This window comes from Aulonocara sp. 'chitande type north' Nkhata Bay, linkage group LG15 (genome assembly GCF_057382095.1).
Source record: "Aulonocara sp. 'chitande type north' Nkhata Bay isolate Kocher_YH1m ecotype deep benthic linkage group LG15, A_spYH_male_GT1.1, whole genome shotgun sequence".
Taxonomy (NCBI): domain Eukaryota; kingdom Metazoa; phylum Chordata; class Actinopteri; order Cichliformes; family Cichlidae; genus Aulonocara; species Aulonocara sp. 'chitande type north' Nkhata Bay.
In genome coordinates, this window is record NC_141358.1 from 26,503,732 (window position 1) to 26,522,640 (window position 18,909).

Consider the following 18,909-nt stretch of genomic DNA (forward strand, 5'->3'; position numbering starts at 1 on the left):
CTCGAGTTTTTTTCAATGTTTTAATGAAAGCATTACATAATGTGGATGATGGAATCCAAATCTACAGTTACACTTTCCTATTAAACATTCTGGTCACTCTGAACTTCTGATATAAATTTATTGATGCATTTTTTTAATACAAGCCATCATGAGGACGTGTGCAGAAATGTTTAAAAAGTGTGAGGCTGAATACATCATGTAACCCAGTGAGTTTACACGACTCAGTAATGCACTACAACATGTTATTGTTAATTGGGATTTATCATTACTCTGTTAATCACTGAGTTGATCAAAAATAAATCAATAATAAAAGATAAATACTATAAATATAAGAATAAAACCCAAAGAGTATATTTAACACCCCTACTGGTTAGGAAGGAACAAGCCCCGCCTTCCCCTGCTCTGTACCGTCACGTGCTCAGACACAGAGCGAGACGGAGGTGCAGGAGACCATCGCTGATTTTCACCGCCAAGCTTTTTGCTGGAAAATAACTATTAACTTGATAAATTGAGCAAATATCCATACCGGAGATCTGCATGGACCTTGGAGAAACGGACCTGATTTATTGTGAACATTTCGGACCTTGAAACCATCGCGGTGAGTCAGAAGCTGTTAAGGTAACCTTGAAGCTAAAAAGCTAACAAGAAGTTAACAGGGAATATAATGGCCCAATTTCAATGTTGTAGATCTGCGCGGGAGCGGATGAAGTGGACAAGATCCTCTCTGAGAGTTGAACAAGATCCTCTCTGAGAGTTGAACAAGATCCTCTCTGAGAGTTGAACAAGATCCTCTCTGAGAGTTGAACAAGATCCTCTCTGAGAGTTGAACATTAGAAGTGTGCTGGTGAGTTAAACTGGGACTGGGCGAATCAGGCTAATTGAAAGCTAACTAGCCTAATGCTCATAGCTGCAGCTGTAGCTGACCACGTTTTCACTGTGGGAGAACACACGGGGTTTCTCATGGAGTTCAGCCATTTTGAGCACTCAGCTTGTGTGCTGATGATATTCTAGTATTACTTGTTGAATATTAAATGCACTAAAATTAGATGATGGAATAAGTTAATGTTGATCTTAAAGGTCATGAATCTACTTTATTTTGTTACATTTGATGCTCGAGCGGCACTGGATAGATGTCCGTGTGTATTCTTACTGTGCTGATACGTTACCACATACTGTAAAACTACAGCCTGTGGGTTTTTGTATATTCTTTTCATAATTTTATTTTGTACATTGAGTGTAAATAATATATTGCTTCATTGCTATGCAGTGTATAGCAATGCTCCTGTAATTCAGTTAAAGGGCAATACTGTAAAAAACCAATCTACCATAGTTTATGGTTTATTTCTGATTTCTGATAGAAATGTGCACCTTGATGATAGAATAAGCTGATTGTGATTTAAAGATTGCATTCATGATTAAGATGCACTGTATAGACTATAGTTAGAAATTAGAATTAATGTTTTGTGCTTGTTTTGTTATAGCACTTACATTATTTACATATGGCCATGTATATCTTTAGAGTGTGAACTGAATTAGTAATAGTCCTGTTGTTTACAGGCTAGGTTTTTTTTATGGGATCGTGAGACCTGGATCTCTTCCTGACGAGGAAGATGGCGAGCCTTTCCCTTTGAACCGAACCACAGCCATTCCGAGTTGGCCCAGAAGGGCAGGTTGCTCTTCTCTCACGAACAATCGCAACAGTGCGGTAGGACGAAATCTCACCAATCACAAACTTTTGACCTGTTGGATTTGACTTGACTGAACACTGACTATTAAGCCGGCAAGACTGACATATCTGAGCTCAGATAGGATTCTGATTGTTATTATTATTGCTGTCACTGTATTTTATTTTATGTTTTCATTCCTGTTCATGAAATGCTGTTAAATTGTTGCTAAATAGTTTAATACAATTCATAGCAACTTTACCTGTGGCTCCAGTCATTCTTCTCCACGCAACTCACTATCCCTCCTACGAATCTAGCTATTGGCCCATTCTCTCCATCTTACTTTAATTTCCCCTACCCTATCCTGTACTGGGCTACAATCACATTTCACCTGTTTTTCTCGTTTCATGCTCATTTGCTGTTTTGTTAGTTTGAGTTTGGTTTATGAAAAATTGCATTCGGATTCAAATGTGCCTCATTGTGATTTACATTGTATCCAACAGTGAAAATGAACGGTGAAACTAAAACATGCTTATCTTAAATGACACCTTCAGAATGACACCGTCCTCTCGAATGAGTCATTATGAAATCATAACTGTGGATTTATGTTTTATAAATCACAATATACAAAATCAATATGTGCCACTGTTAGTTATAAAACAATATACATCCTTAAACATTACTTATAACAACAAGTATTTACTGTTAGTATTCTCAGTTCAACACAGGTTTCCAGTGATTTGGAAATTGTAATTTTTCTTCTTTCTTTCTTTTTTTTTACATTTTACGATGTCCAAACTCTTTTAAGAAATTGGGCTGTGATTCGTTTTTTCCTGTCTTAATCCACTTTTCAGCTTCCACATAACATTTGAAACGGATAAATGAAGACTATTTCATTTTGACGTGCACGCCTGACTTCTCCAGCAGATGAACCTTATGCATATATATGTTTTAGAAATGGGGCCAGATTACATACAGTCTGTAATAAATCCCAGGCTCCCCTGAAGCTCGAACACAATAAATCACATGCTGTTTCTTTTCCCTTCCCCATGTTTCTTCTTTACTGCATTCCCTTTCAATCACCTTTCTTCTTATCTCTCCAATCCTTTCCTCTCATCTCCTTTTCTTGTTTCATTAGGTTCATTGAAAATAAAAGTGAGCTGCTGATAAAAAACAGGCTGGGTCGGTCATCAGTCGTTCAGTACGACAGACCAACATTTGATTTTCTGCTTTGAAATAAGAGCTTGAAACAGTAAACCGAGGTGCCTTCTCACTTCCCATAAAACATGGTTTAGGGGAAGGAGGAGGGATGAGGTCGGCCAAACATCAGACCTCATAAACCCGTACGTACCATATATATAAAGTGTGGTCGGAAGGAAGGGGAGCTGGAGGGGGGCAGCAAGGTTACACTTAGAAGTCATTTAGGTAAACCGAGTCCATTCCTGAGCTCAACTGCTGTATGGATGTGGTAGGTCAGGCAACATTTGCATACCGCCTTTTTTTAACAAAAGCAAGGAAAGTGTCATTTATCCCCATAGCAACCTTTACAATAATTAACCCTTTGAAATGGTAAACAAGCCTCACTTTAAACTGAGCAACACAACAAAGTGCTCAACTTGGAGTTCCGTGTTTGGCATGAGGACGGTTCAGTATGTGCAGGAGTCAGGGATAAAGCTACCAAACATTTGGAGGTAATCTAACAGTGTTTACTTAATAGGTCTCTCCCAACAAAAAGGTAACACAATGGTGACTGAGCATGACTGAGGTGACTCGTATTTATTAAGACTTTTGTGAACTGGATGTCTGTGATTGCTACTAGAATCAATACACGTTCCTGCTCATGCAAAGCCAACATTTCCTACAGCTGCTATTTCAAATAAACAATATTTAGCTAGCGAAATACACCAGATGACTGGTTGCCTACTGTTTGTTAGTGCTATGGTAACACTATGCTAAGTGTACTGTGTTAATCATCAAAACTCTGTTTACGGAACAAGACATGGTTCGTTGATGACGGGATGCAGGGGGCACTGTGAGCAGTTAGATGACAACCTGCACACCTGCACTGTCTCAGAGACTCCCTCTGTGAGTGTAATTTATGGTCCTGCAAACGTGGCCATCTGTGTAGTGCAGGTAAGGGTGTCAAAGATAAGGCCCGGGGGACAGAATTGGCCCGGCGAAGACTTAATAAATGGATGTGGATGACCCATGTGTCAACACGAAAGGAGGAATAGCAGAGTTCACCAGGAAAAGGAGACTTCCTCTCTCTCTCCTCGGCCGGCTGACGACCAGCAGTAGCACAAATAAGAGTTGCATCTGTCTGCCTCCAGCCAACAACAAACCGCTTTCACGCTTAGGCATAAAACAAGCATGATGCTGCTTCCAGCTTTTGGCAGAGCCGTGCAGTCTGCAGCGTGAAATCAGATCACTCAGCTGATAGAAGGAGATAAAAACATTTGCTGTTACCGCCAGTCACAGCGCTCGGAGAAGGTTTTGTGAGGTTTGTGCAGGAGGCTTGCCACTTTGATGCCAAGCACGTTCAGGTAGAGTCCTGTTATAGGTAAAGTACAATAGCATGTTGTCAGGCCAGCATCCTGCCCCATCTCGTCACTACTCTAATCTTTGACTATATAACAGTAATTAGTTATTCAATGCTAATAGAAACTAAAACCACATAAACAATGTAATAAATAATGTTCAGTTTATCTGTTCAGCTGTATCCTCATTATAAAGGTTTTGAAGTAAAGTATGAGAGTAGTAAAACATATCAACATACCTATAATATTTGACGTGCGGTTACAAACATCTGTGGAGAGAACTGCAGTTCGATTTTTTTGTTGTACATCAGGCTTTTGTAACAAATTACTTCATCAGTAAACACACCTGCAGGCCATCAGGTAACAATTTTGTGGGTTATAAAAACCTTTGAACTCGGAGAGAACACTGCATAAACAACCTACCACACAAGATTATAGAGGACATTTAATTGAATGAATTGAGCTTTTTAAACTCATTAATCTTTGTTTTCTTCAAGTGTGCATTACAGTGAAAAGCTGGAGGACAAAATCAGTGTGTGGTTGCCATAAATTCACATTAAAACTAATAAAGGAAATGTAATTAGGATATCACATGTCAGTTGGCTCGCTCCAAGTAACGATTTACCAAGGCTGTCACTTTTATGACAGGTTCATCATTTTCTGTCTGTTCACATGAAGGCATCTGGTTTGATGCTTTCTTTTCCTTTGTCATAAAAAAAACAAACAAACTGGAAGCAAACTGCATCATATTTCCTCTCCAGTGACGTGTTAAGTTCCCCGTGAGCTCTTGTTGAGGCTCACATTTACAGCTTTTCCAAATCATTACAAATTGAAAACCCATTTAAGTCAAGCACCAGTCATAATAAATCAAATCTCCACCGCAGTTGGTTTTCTGCTTTTCTGTTTATTTGCTCTGATATTGCATCTGAACATAACTTTTTCCAGTGAAGAGCTATCTTTTAGCAATGTTATGATCATTCATTTCCCCCTCGAGCTCCAAACAGTTTCACTGCTAATGGGTCTAGAGCTTTTTGAAAAATACAAATAGGAACAAACTAATAAGAAACAGCTCTTGATGATTTCTTGGCATATGGAGCTTGTGGGACCTGAGGCTGCGTTCAAAAAACCCTCTTGCCACACTTGGCAGATCCTGATCCCACAACATGCTCGTTTCTTATATGAAGAATTAAAATTGATTAAGGCTGATGGAGTAAAAACATGATTGCTGTAAAAACATGCATCTATAACCCAACAAAGAAATGTAAAAATTCACCTAGTTTAAAGCTTATAAATGCTCTTGTTTGCTTTGCAGCCTTTATACGTTTTTGCTGTTTGATGAGGTTTGGTTTCCAAAATAGTCATGATGTCAGATATTAGGTGAGTTCAAAGAAACTTGCAATGAACCCAGAGAGTGTGTTCTGGTGTCAAACAGCATCATTCAGCAGAATGTGCAGAAGAAACAACAGTTACAGACGTCTCCCCTGTGCGACTTAAAGCCACGGCGAGCCGTCTCCATTGTTCTGTGAACAACCACATGTTGCGTTCCCCAAGTTCCTTTTGCCGGCTCATCTGTCAGAGCTCTGTTTTGATCTTTGAGGACCAAGCCTTTTCCAGAATTAATCACACAATGCCTCAATCCGTTACCAATCAGTGGTGGTCGCCTGCCAGAATTCTTATTAGAGTGTCTTGCTGAGCCTCAGTTTTTTAAAAAAAATTCCCCGTCTGGCCTCACCCCAGTCATCTTTTGGAACAAATCTGATCTGCTGTGGTTCCACCTCATAGGGACTCAAATGGTCTGGTGCTAGCATCTTGGTGCCAAATAATACAGGACACCTTCAGAGGTCTGTTGGAGTTTAGGACTTTGTAGGTCAGAACTGTGTAGTCGGAGGTAGGGGTAAAGAAAATTTCCTTTTCTGTTCCTACAGGTACAGTCTACACAAAGGTAAGTGCAGGAGAGAAGTATCTCACATTTTCTATATGTACTTTTCAAATTAGGAATCACAATGTCCACATTCTGCAGTGGCTTCTGTTTTCTTTTGGCTTTTGGCTTTTATAAATTTCCATTTGGAGGATGATGGAGAATGATCTCAAAATAAATAGTGACGCTGCAAAAACCTCAGTCTTTGCAAAATCAGAGTCCACGATTAAAACTCTGATGTACCTTTAGAATTGGTGGGGTGCCACTGTTGGACCTAAAGGTGTAGTAGGATTCTTTATTTTGTGATGCAGAGACTCTGGCTCCTTTCAGAGGGCCTTGATATAGTTGGGGGCATTTTGGGAAGTTCGGAGGTGGTGTTGTGGGTTGTGGGTTTAGCTGGTTGGTTGGTATTCAGAGGGCAGGAGATGTGTAGGTGGAGTGGCTTCAGACCAGAAGTGTCTGCTTCCAGACTCAGACTGTATGATGTGGTGTTTTCTCCAGCACAAATCCACCGGCTCACGGCTGTCACAGCAACAACAAAGTGAGAAAATGCTTCCTGAATCAAAGCAAACCGACTCAAGTGCTGAGGTGTAATTATACAAGCGCAGATGGAGCCGTCGACCTGGCCAGACGACCACAGACCCTTTTTTTAAACACTGTTGTACACATTTGTGTGCAAGTCTGCGTACATCTGTGCTTTCAATTATTCAAACTGAGAGATGAACAGGTTGTTTTTCTCCACTAAAGCCCATCTGTTTGGGCCTCTAAGGAGGGGTCGATCATGCAGGCAGAACACCATTGAAGAAGAATTAGCAGTAATTTATCCTTCTAATACAGCTCACTGATCTTCACCGTGTGTTAAAGTCTTTACTGGTGAGGAAAAATGAGAGAATGTGAGGAAATGGTTATCAGACTGTGAGGGGAGAAAATGAGATCCACATGAAAAACAGGCACAGACAACTGAGACAAATCGAACCAAACATCACATCGATAATGAAGTCTTTGACAGTGTAAAACATCCTTCACTTATTTAACAGCAGTGCAGATGAATTTAAAATACGAGCTCATATTTAAATCATAACCCAAATTAACAGGCGACACAGTGCAGTGGTCGGTACTGTCCCCTCACAGGAAGAAGGTCTCGCTGTGCCTGTCAAGGACGTTAATTTTAGTCCTTCAGAGACTTTCAGCCCCATGTGCATCAGGTTAACTGGTGATTCAATAACTCTGAATTGGACACAAAAATGAAATGGAAACCAAAATTAAGCTGTTAATTTTAATAGACTTACACCAAATCACCAAACACATCTCCGCATGCTCACTGACTGGCAAGACTGAGATCTGTATTTATAATAGTCAAAGATCACACTGACTCAGTTTTATTAACGCTGTTCTAACAACCATCAACTACTACACGATTGATCTGACTGAGTGTAAGGACAAATACTCTGGGACATTCAGAACATGTCTCTGTCTGGGAGGTCTCTGATGCAGAAAAGTTCATTCAGATTCTGTTCAGCAGAACAACAACACAAAAAGGCTTTCGAAAGCTGAAGAGAACCAGTCAATATAAGGGATTTTGTTTGGTGACCCTCAGGTGCAAAACACTTCAAAACACCAAAACCCAACATTTCATAAAACATAAGAATGGAAAAAATAAACACAACAACCTCAAGACCGCTAATTTCCATCTCTACAAAGATTACAGTTAGAGTGACCCACAGAGAGAGAACCGACACCAGAATGAAAAAACCCAGACTGAAAGAGAGTGGAAGGATCTTCTAATGTTTCACAAACAGTGAAAAATGTAACATCCTTTAATGTTCAAAGAAGACTCCTTTAGTGAAATCTGTGACCCGTAAGCTATTACTTAAGATTACACTCAACTGTCACTGTGTTAGTAACACCTGGGTTTCATGGCTTTGACATCTTTTTGCCTCCAGAACTGAGAAATGTGCCATGTCAACCCATCAAAAATCGATATGGCAACATGACATTTGTTGTTTGCAAAACTTGTGCATATGATGATGCCATTTATATTTGCATTTAAAGTTATGAAATATGATTCATTAAACATGTTTGTGGTTGTTACAGTAAAAATAACTTTTTCTACTCGAATTTTATGGGTTTTTTTTCTGATTTTAGATCAATTGTGTTAATACAGTATGCCAAAATGAAAACATAACTGTAAATTCAGACATGTGAGGTTGTGCTGAAAAGGATGATACCAAATTTTTCGGTAAGTGAATGTGTTTAATTGTAGGCAGGGACATTACTGGATATTCTTTTGTTATTGCTACAGAATAATTTATGTTATACTTTGTTATTGCTACAGAAGAATATTGATTTTATTGTTTTACATTTACAATTTTTTTTCCTGGGGACCCTGTGACACCCCATCGAAGAGCCGTAGTCTGTGGATCTCTTAAGATCTCGCTGTGGGGTTTGTAAGGCCATGTTACTCCTCAATTTCTATCTTGTTCAAAGAGAAGATATAAAACAAAGATCTAAGCTAATCGACCTTAGTGTTCTACTTTTTAAAAATAAGAATCGATAAGAGAATCGATAAAGAATCGAATCATTAAACATAATCGAAGATGGAATCGGAATCGTGAAAATCTTATTAATTCCCATCCCTATCTGACACACAACACAAAACTAGAAATCTAGCAATCTAAACAACATAGAGTCAGGAACACCAATGTGTAAGTATCACATACCTGTGGATCCTTTGTGCCTGTCAGAGTGAAATTCAGCTCAAAGCTTTGCTCTGTGACCTTGGATTTTCAGCTGGAGCTGGATGCCAGCCTCACCTTTTCTCGCAGCTCAACAAAGATTTTTTCATTTCCAAAGCTCAAGTTGGCTTGTTTTCAACAGCGCAAGAACATTTCAATTCAATTTTATTTTATTGATAAAATTGAATTGAAATAAAAAGTATGTGTGAAACACTGAGTTCATATTTCTGTTTCATTAAAGATCCAACCCTGTATCCTTCACATGCCCTGCTTGTCTCTCAGGAATGTTGATCCGGTCTTTGACTGGTGGACAGAAAATATGGGGTGGATTTGTGGGCAGAATTAGGTGGTTTTTATACTAAAGCTGATCAGGACATTCTGTTCATGGGAGCTCATAAAATCTGCCTGTGTGTATTTTTTCTTTGTGTCCAGTTGAAGCAGACAGCATGCTTTTATTGCTCCTGTATGTCCATCATTTTTTCCAAGATGAGTTTGATGTGCATTCTCATCATCGGGGAATTTCAAACCAAAATGTATTTGATGTATTTAAAGTAATGGAGAAAATAAATATACATGGAGAATACTAAATCCAAATTTTAGACACCTCAATGTTACATCAGATGTAAGCTGGCAAAAATGTGAAGCTGACTGAAAAAAGCTTTGTGCCAAACTTTGTTAAACATGTAATAAAATCGTATGTTTTATTTCACTTCATTCAGCGTGCTGCGTTCCAAAAGAACCTCCTCAGGAATAAAATCTGTTTGTTGTTCTACAATGAACAAGTGTGCATTATATACATAATAAAGGCCATAATAGGAACACTGGGATTCCAAAATCCATCATTTTTAATTTGTTTCAATTCAGCTTTATTTATACAGTGCAAAACCAGAACAACAGTCGCCTCAAGGTGCTTTATATTGTAAGGTAAAAGAAGAGAAAAAAAGAAAACTGTGGGCGTGAGATGAACAGGTGCAGTACTTAACCGAATTTCCCAGAGGAACCCGCCCGAGGGATTAATAAAGTTCTATCTTATCTTATCTTACTTCTTTTGTTGCTTTTTGTTTGAAAAAGGTGGGTTTGATTCTTGAGGAGTTGCTGTCATGACTCATCCAGTGATTTCACTCCCTGGTCAGTCAGTGGCATGCAGTCTGTTGAAACTGTTTTTCAGCTCCACTCAGTTTGTTTGGAATTCTGGTAGTTAAGTAGGTACTAAGAAGTACCTGTGATCAGGTACTGCTACCTAATGGTAAACACCTAATGGAAATGAGGCATATGTATTGCAATTGTATTGTAACTTATCTCCCTGGATACCAGATTTAGGGGTGTGGCCACATTGATTAACAGATATCCTGACACAGAACAATGGAGCCAATCAGTGTCTGCTTAGCCTCACTTCTGCTATTCCTGATTAATTTCTGTTATTCAGCTGTGGTCAATGAAATTCTCTTATGTATTTATATTTAGTTTGTTAGCACTAACTGACAAATTTGTGTCTCTGCATTGCACCTGTACTGTTTATGAATGTAGCTTGCTAGCCAGGTTTGCTAATGTTAGATGATAACTTAGCATTCCTCTTTTCATACATATGAGGTAACGTCTGGCATCATAAAAAACAAAACACAAAAACTGGATTAAAGCAGAATCAGAAACTAATGTGTGACGTCATGATGACTACAAACCGTCGTTTAGTTTGTTTGTGACTAAATTAAAGAGACAGAGTTGCAGTTCCTCTAATGCCTGCTTGGATTTGACTTCAAAAACAGGTCAGAATCTCAAAAAGTTTGTTCCTCATTTTGATCTGGTTGAGTCTGTAAATGTCACAGTCCCCGGCGTCTCAGACTGTTAAAGACAGACATTTAAATTCCACATCATTTCCCAGCAGTTTGTGCACATTTTGGTCCTCCCTACAAATTCCAACATTTTTTTACCTGCAGCTCCACAGCTACTTTAGTGTGCTGTTATATATTATGCACAAATGCAAAGAAGAGATTGCCCTGTTTATGAACAAAAATAAATTTAAAAAGCCAAGAGTGCACCTGGGAAGCAGATTTGTGTGGATATTTGTGCCATGTAAGTTGACAGAGGGTGGATTAATGAAAAAGCTGTACGGTATAGTCTGCCATGTCCCTGCACTTAATAAGACACTGGATGGGATAATACACAGTGGAAGAGAGGAGGGGTCGTGAACACATGCATTATTCAGGATTGCATTAGTTCCTCAAGCTGTTGTTACCAGGTGTAACTTTAGATGGTTGACATTTTCTAGCCAAAGTACTTTCAATCATTCTATTAGTAATTTTGGGTTATTCATTTCACCACAAACACATGACCATCAGAAAAAAGGCCAGAGTAGAAGTGGAAAGCTGTTGCTCTATCAGAACAATTAAGCCTGTGTAATAGAAGAATATAATGATGAAGGACTAAGATTTGGTCTAAGGTTTCTCACCTTGACTCATCCTCACACACTCCAGGGAACAGGGAGGGAGCTAATCAATCAGACATTCCTCCAAGTCCACAATATCATACCACCATACTGTGGACAGATGGGAATGTTGAATCAGAAACAGCAGGGAGGGCCTCTCTGGAGTTAGATAACTTGACTTGAAGATGAGAGAAAAATGGAGAACAACAGTTACAACTGATATGAAAAACTCCTGTGGTTAAACTGCAAAAACTCGGACTGTAATGAGATGAGCTAATCTTTTTCAGATGTCATTAACATTAATGATGGATTGCATTTTTCCTGAATTCTCCTTTTTGTCTTTGTTAAACCACCCAGTAAGCGGTAAACTTGATATCAAATTCATTTGCTTCCGTGTACCCTACCAGAGCTGGGTTGGACCAGCATACTTTCTGGCTAATCACTTGTTTTTCTAAAAATAATTTTAATGACAGTGTTTAAAAATTCAGACAGATTTAAAGGGACACCTCACCACCAAATCAAACATTTTTTTTTCCTTTGGCCCATAGCGCCATTTATCCTTCTAGATTGTTTTAGCATGTGATGAATAATTTTGGAGATATTGGCTGCAGAGATGTCTGGCTTCTCTTAGATTTAATGGAACCAGATGGCACTTGCATTTTGGTGCTCAAAGTATATTTTAAAAAATCAGCAACAGTGTCTTTTTCCAGAAATTATGACCTGGTTACTCATAAAGGAATAAGACCAATCTTTTTGCGAGCATATTCACATGTGATTTTCCTGTTTCTCCTGAAGCAGCATAACCTTTTCCCAACCATTGCTTTCTGCCATCCTTTTCCATTCCTCTCTGTTGATGATCTCTATAATCCAGTCTTCTAGTCTTCCAACATGTGCTATCCCATTTTGTTAATGCACACAATACATCTATCTTCAGGTCTCAGTTTAGTTCAGTGAATGAGCAAACTACCATTTGTCTCATGGCTAGACTGCAGTGGCCCAGCTTTGAGCAAACCGGAGGGCCTTTGCAGCACATATCTGCTACACTAGCGAAAAAAATGCCCCCCAAAAATCATCTTAAGAGATAAAGACAGTTGTCTGCATATGAAAAATGTTAAAGGCTGATTTACAAGATTGTTCAATGGTGAACTTGGGTGGGGGTAACAAGGCTTTGAGTAGCTTTGAGTGAAGGAGAATGAATCCTAATCCTATTAGAGCACTTCGCTCTCGCACTGCAGGCCTACTTGTTGTTCCTAGAGAATTTAAAAGTAGAATGGGAGGGGAGAGTCCTTCAGTTTTCAGGTCCCTCTTCCGTGGAACCAGCTTCCCATTTGGATTCGGGAGACAGACATTATCTCTACTTTTAAGATTAGGCTTATAACTTTCCTTTTTGCCAAAGCGTATAGTTAGAGCTGGACCAGGTGACCCTGAATCCTCCCTTAGTTATGCTGTAATAGGCATAGGCTGCCAGGGGATGTATTGAGTTTTTCCTTTCCAGTCACCTTTCTCACTCACTATGTGTTAATAGACCTCTCTGCATTGACTCATACCTGTTATTAACCTCTGTCTCTCTTCCACAGCATGTCTTTATCCTGTCTTCCTTCTCTCACCCCAACTGGTCGCAGCAGATGGCCCCGCCCCTCCCTGAGCCTGGTTCTGCCGGTTTCTTCCTGTTAAAAGGGAGTTTTTCCTTCCCACTGTCAGCAAAGTGCTTGCTCACAGGGGGTCATATGATTGTTGGGTTTTTCTCTGTATTTATTATTGTAGAATCTTCTGTACAATATAAAGCGCCTTGAGGGGACTGTTGTTGTGATTTGGCGCTATATAAATAAAATTGAATTGAATTGAATTGAATTGAATTGAATTGAATAGGCGGGTTTATCCAGAATGAGACAAGATGCACAAGAAGTGATATGAAGCACAAAAAACAAAAAATGACAGGAAGTCACAAGAAAAACACGACCAGACTTGAACACTGTTACCAGAAAGCTGCCAAACAATCTGGCAGTGGTGTTTAAATGGAGAAGGTGATTATAAACAGGAACCAATGAAGACTAGAAGGAGCCAAGTTAGAAAAAGTTGGAAAATAGGCAACCAGCACTGAGATGGAGAGAGAAAGATGTTAAAGAGGCAGATTAACACTAGAAGGAAATGGTAGATCATAACAAGGACAAGATATTTGGTACTGGAAGCAGTGTGATTTCTGGTTGTAGTAAGTGTGTAGTATGAGTTCACAGCTGGCTTTGGTTTCATTCAGCCCAAGAGAATCCAGTTATATAATCTTTCCTAATATATATGTGTTCATTAACATTGACATACAGAACCAACAGGAAGTACAAGCCTGGATATTCTGGCTACCTGGATCTAAATCTGGTAGCTATAGTACATTACCCACAATGCACCTTTACCACTTATTGGCTAGTAAGTAGTCAGATGGTGTTACTCATGGCACATGGCAGCAGCTACAAAGCTCAGGTAAAGTCACTTTCGCTGTCTTTAAAATCACAAGAATTTGTGTCATACATTTCATAAAAGCAAATCTGCAGCCACACAGTTCAATGGCTTCCTTCCATTGTCCTAAAGCCTTTGATGCAGTCAGGTACACAGTAGTAATAAGGCTAGCAGAGATGTGCAGGAAACCTGTTCCTCACAACTTCTAAAAAGAACAAACGTATAAGAAGAAGACATGTCCAGGAGCATTGTGCTAACATTTCTGTCTATCTGTATTCATGTATTAGCATACTTTGAGATTCATCCTCTTGGAATACAACAATACAGTCATAATGATTATTCAAATATTTCCATGTTAAGAATATCATGAAATGAGATTTTAACAGCATCTCTCTTCACTTTACTCTTAAACCTTACAGTTCAGACAGTGTGAGGCCTCGTTCAGCTCTTTCCACGGTGTCATCACTGGAAGAGTGAACACCTTTGTCCTTTACATGCCGATTAGTCCACATTGTTGAGCATTAACACACTCTTCCTCTTTTTGTCACCTGAAGCTGCAGACAGTGTTCTATTCAGAAAACACTCATTGCTGTGGTCTGCTTACCAAACTAAATGGTGGTCCTGAACAGGACAAAACTCCAGAGCAGCTGCTGGTGTTTGTTCAGAGGTCATCTGGAATTATAACTCTGTTATTCTCAGAAATTTAAATGTCTGGAAGAACCGGCTGCTGGTGGTCAAAATGCTTTTATTTATGATAATGTCACTGCCAGTTCAGCTGCCAGCACACAAAACAGATAATGACTCGAGTTTTTTTTTTTGTTTTATTTTGTTTTTTTGTTTTTGTTTTGTTTTTGTTTTTTTTGTTTTTGGGGGGGGGGGGGGGGGGATCTCACATATAGCAGACTATCCAGATATGGATTAAGGCTAACCCCAAGTTAAAAGAACTGAAGATTTCCATTGAATTAATAAATAGACATTGCTTCATATGTATAACTGGGTGTTTTTACTTTTACCTTAATATTTCCACATACACGTTCAACCATAGCTGGACTGGCCATCGGGCATACCGGGCGGGCCGGTGGGCCGCTGGCGATTTTTTGGTTTTATGGGCCGATCGATTTTTTTTTTTTTTTGGAAGGGTATAAATAATGAAAGGTGTTGGACTGGCCAATTGGTCATGATCAACTCTGGGCTGGACCAATTACAGCCGAGGAGGTCGGATACACCCTCCCCCTTGTTTAGCAATCTTATAGACGAACTAAAGAAAATGGAGAACAAAAAAAAGGAAAGGAGGTGCAGAAAAAATTAGGGCCAAAAAGAAACAAGCCCTTCAGGCAGACGCTGCCAAACGTGTTAAAATAACTGAATTGTTTGGCGGTAGCTATGGCATAGCTTCCACAGATTTAGCAACATCAGCAAGTGGTGGAGGCCAGCAGGTGGATAAGGGAAAGGGGAGGCAAGAGGAGGAGTTATGACCTGCTGTCTATCTGTGTCAGATATAAACCAAGTTTAGTTGTAGTTTGTTTTCGTTGTGTTGACTTCTTACAGTCGCTTAGAATAACTGGTACTGCGTACTAGCTAGCATGACGGAGTTTATATACTGCTGGGCGGGTGCTATGAAGTTACTGATAGTAAATTTTATTTTATGCTTAAGGTTAGTTTGTCAAACTCCTCAAAATCTTAACAAATTGTGCCAATCCTTACATGTTGCACCAGGCTGATTTATCATCAAAAGTGGAGAAGTCCGTGACAGAGGAGACAGAAGAGCAGGAGAGAGAGATGGAGATGGAGAGATGACTTTATGTCATCCATGAGAGATGCATTTGACATATGTTTCACATATTATAGCCCAACAAGTTACTTATAGCAATTTAAATACGAGCAATCAGTTTTTGGCAAATACCAGAAATCAGTTTTTGGCAGACAATCACTTTTTGGCACAACACCGGCTATTGCAGTTAATAATACAACAGCTTCTTGCCATTTTTTGTGTTTCTTTTTATCGCTGTGTAACTGAGTTCAATTGAAAGCCTGCATGCGCTAGTACCTTTTGCCACAAGTTCCCAGAATCCTTTGCGGTTTTACCCCTGAATGACATCACATTTTTGGTGGGCCGGTCTCTAGTCAAAATGCCCGGGCCGATTTTTTGTCCCAGTCCAGCCCTGCGTTCAACGAATCATTTTTATAGAATAGAATAGAATTAGAATAGAATAGAATTCAACTTTATTGTCATTGCACATGCACAGGTACAGGGCAACGAAATGCAGTTTGCATCCATCCAGAAGTGCTTTAGTGATATAGATATATTACAATATATATTAGCAATAATATAGATATTTGAGTATATTACAGAAATGGGTCTATTATGGTATGTTATAATGTACACGGTATGAAGTATGTTGTGAATATTCTATAACTATAAGTATGTACAGGCTGTAGTGAGTACAAGCTATGTACAGGATATGAACAGGATATAAATATGAAAAACTATACAGAATATGAAATAAATAACTTTACAGAATCTGAGATATACAGCTATACAGAAATGGGAACTATGCAAGTTGTAAACAGTTGTAGGATTAAAAATTATCGAATGTACAGAATGATTATTTACACAGAGCTATACAGTAGTGCAGTTAAGATAAGTGAAGGTGTAGATAGTTTCTACAGAGGTATATAAAGTGCTAGTGGTTGTGAGTGGTGGTTCAGTCCATGTTATTATTGTGTGTTTGAGGGTACAGTTGTCCATTGTGGGTGTGTGTATGTTCAGTCCATGAGTTAACGTGGGTCAGATGTCAGGAGGCAGAGTTCAGGAGTCTGACGGCTGTGTGGAAGAAGCTGTTCCGGTACCTGGTGGTCTTAGTCCGGAGGCTCCTGTAGCGCCTCCCAGAGGCCAGGAGGGTGAAGAGTCCATGTGATGGGTGACCGGGGTCTTTGATGATTTTCCCAGCCCTTTTCAGACACCGCTTCCTGTAGATGTCTTTTATGGCAGGAAGTGGTGCTCCGGCGATGCGCTGGGCAGTTTTCACGACCCTCTGCAACGCCTTCCGGTCCGAGGTAGAGCAGTTCCCGTACCAGACTGTTATATAGTTGGTCAGGATGCTCTCGATGGTGCAACGATAGAAGTTCACCAGGATGTCTGAGGACAGGTGGTTCTTCCTCAGAGTCCTCAAGAAGAAGAGGCGCTGGTGAGCCTTCTTGACCAGCTTGGAGCAGTTGGTCGTCCAGGTGAGATCCTCGGAGATGTGGACTCCCAGGAACTTGAAGCTGCTCACACGGTCCACAGCCGTCCCCTTAATGTGGATGGGTGGATGTGGGTCAGCATTCCTCCTGTAGTCCACGATGAGCTCCTTGGTCTTCTCGGTGTTAAGCAGCAGGTTGTTTCTGTCGCACCACTCAGCCAGACGATCCACCTCCTCCCTGTAGGCGGCCTCATCGTTGTCACTGATGAGGCCAATCACCGTGGTGTCATCTGCAAACTTAATGATGGTGTTGGAACCATCAGCAGGTCTGCAGTCATGGGTGAAGAGGGAGTAGAGGAAAGGGCTCATCACACAGCCTTGTGGTACACCGGTGTTCATTGTGATGGTAGATGAACAGTGGTTATCCAGCCGGATATGTTGGGGGCGGTTGGTCAGGAAGTCCAGTAACCATTTGCAAATGAGGGAACTGATGCCCAGGTCTGTCAGTTTCCTGATGAGTTGTGAGGGGTGGATTGTATTGAATGCTGAACTGAAGTCTATAAACAGCATTCTGGCATAGGTGTTGTTGTTGTCCACGTGTGAGAGGACAGAGTGCAGTGCGATGGAGACTGCATCCTCTGTGCTCCTGTTCTGGCGGTATGCGAATTGGTGGGGGTCCAGGGTGGGGGGGAGACAGGATTTGAAGTGTGCTAGGACCAGCTGCTCTAAGCACTTAGTGATGATGGGGGTGAGTGCTACTGGGCGGTAGTCATTGAGGCAAGATGGGTTGGACTTTGCTTAGGCCGCTGCCCCCGCGACCCGGCCTCGGATAAAGCGGATGAAGATGGATGGATGGATGGGGTTGGAGTTGTTGGGTATCGGGACGATGGAGGTGGATTTGAAGCAGGCCGGTACTACAGCGTGGGCCAAGGACAGGTTGAATATGTCTGTCAGCACTCCTGCAAGCTCCCCAGAACACGCTCTGAGAACACGCCCAGGGATGCCATCAGGACCTGCAGCCTTGTGGACACTGATCCTGCTCAGCACCGCTCCTACATCGGTGGGGGAGAGAGTCAGAGGTTGGTGGTCTGCTTCGGTTGTGGTTGTGGGGTTATGCTCAAAACGAGCATAAAAGTTGTTGAGCTCATTGAGGAAGGAGACATCAGCGGATGCGGGGGAGGGTTTGGTGGTTGTAGTCTGTAATGGTCTGGAGTCCTTGCCACATGCGTCGGGGGTTGGAGTTGGAGAAGTGTTCTTCTACCTTCTTTTTGTAATGGTGTTTGGCTTTTTTGATGCCCTTCTTTAGATTAGCCCTGGCTGTACTGTAGGCATGTACATCTCCTGACCTAAAGGCAGTGTTGCGGGCCTTCAGGAGGAGACGAACATCCCGGTTCATCCAAGGCTTCTGGTTGGGGTACATGGTGATCCGTTTCTGGGTGGTGACACTGTCTGTGGTTTCGGAGATGTAATCCAGTACAGATGAGGCGTACTGGTCCAGGTCTGTGTGGGTGAACATATTCCAGTCTGTGTTTTTAAATCTGTCCTGGAGCACTGCGTCTGTCCCCTCTGGACACACTTTAATTGTCCTCACAGCAGGTTTCTCACGTTGGATGAGTGGTGAATACCTAGGTGTGAGGAACAGGGAGAGATGGTTCGATTGTCCAATGTGGGGGAGGGATGTGGCTTTGTAGGCTCCAGCCAGGTTGGAATACACATGGTCTAAAGTCTTGTCTCCTCTGGTGTGGCAGGACACATGTTGGTGGAATCTGGGGAGGACTGTCTTTAAGTTGGTGTGGTTCAAGTCGCCAGCAACAATAAAAGCAGCCTCAGGGTGTTTATTCTGGTGTTTGTTAATGGCTGCAGAAAGTTCTTTCATGGCCAACCTAGCATTAGCGTCGGGGGGTATATACACGGCAGTGAGTATGATCGAAGTGAGTTCTCTGGGGAGGTAATAAGGTCTGCATTTGACCATTAAAAACTCCGCATTAGGTGAGCAGTGACTC

General features: G+C 40.8%; 1 long non-coding RNA gene across 1 annotated transcript; it reads left to right on the top strand.

Moving 5' to 3' along the window:
- The first annotated feature begins 441 nt into the window (after positions 1-441).
- LOC147313220 (uncharacterized) lies at positions 442-1,948 on the top strand. The gene is made up of 3 exons (XR_015125065.1): positions 442-598; positions 688-844; positions 1,558-1,948. It is a non-coding gene; the product is annotated as an uncharacterized LOC147313220 (long non-coding RNA).
- The last annotated feature ends 16,961 nt before the right edge of the window (positions 1,949-18,909 follow it).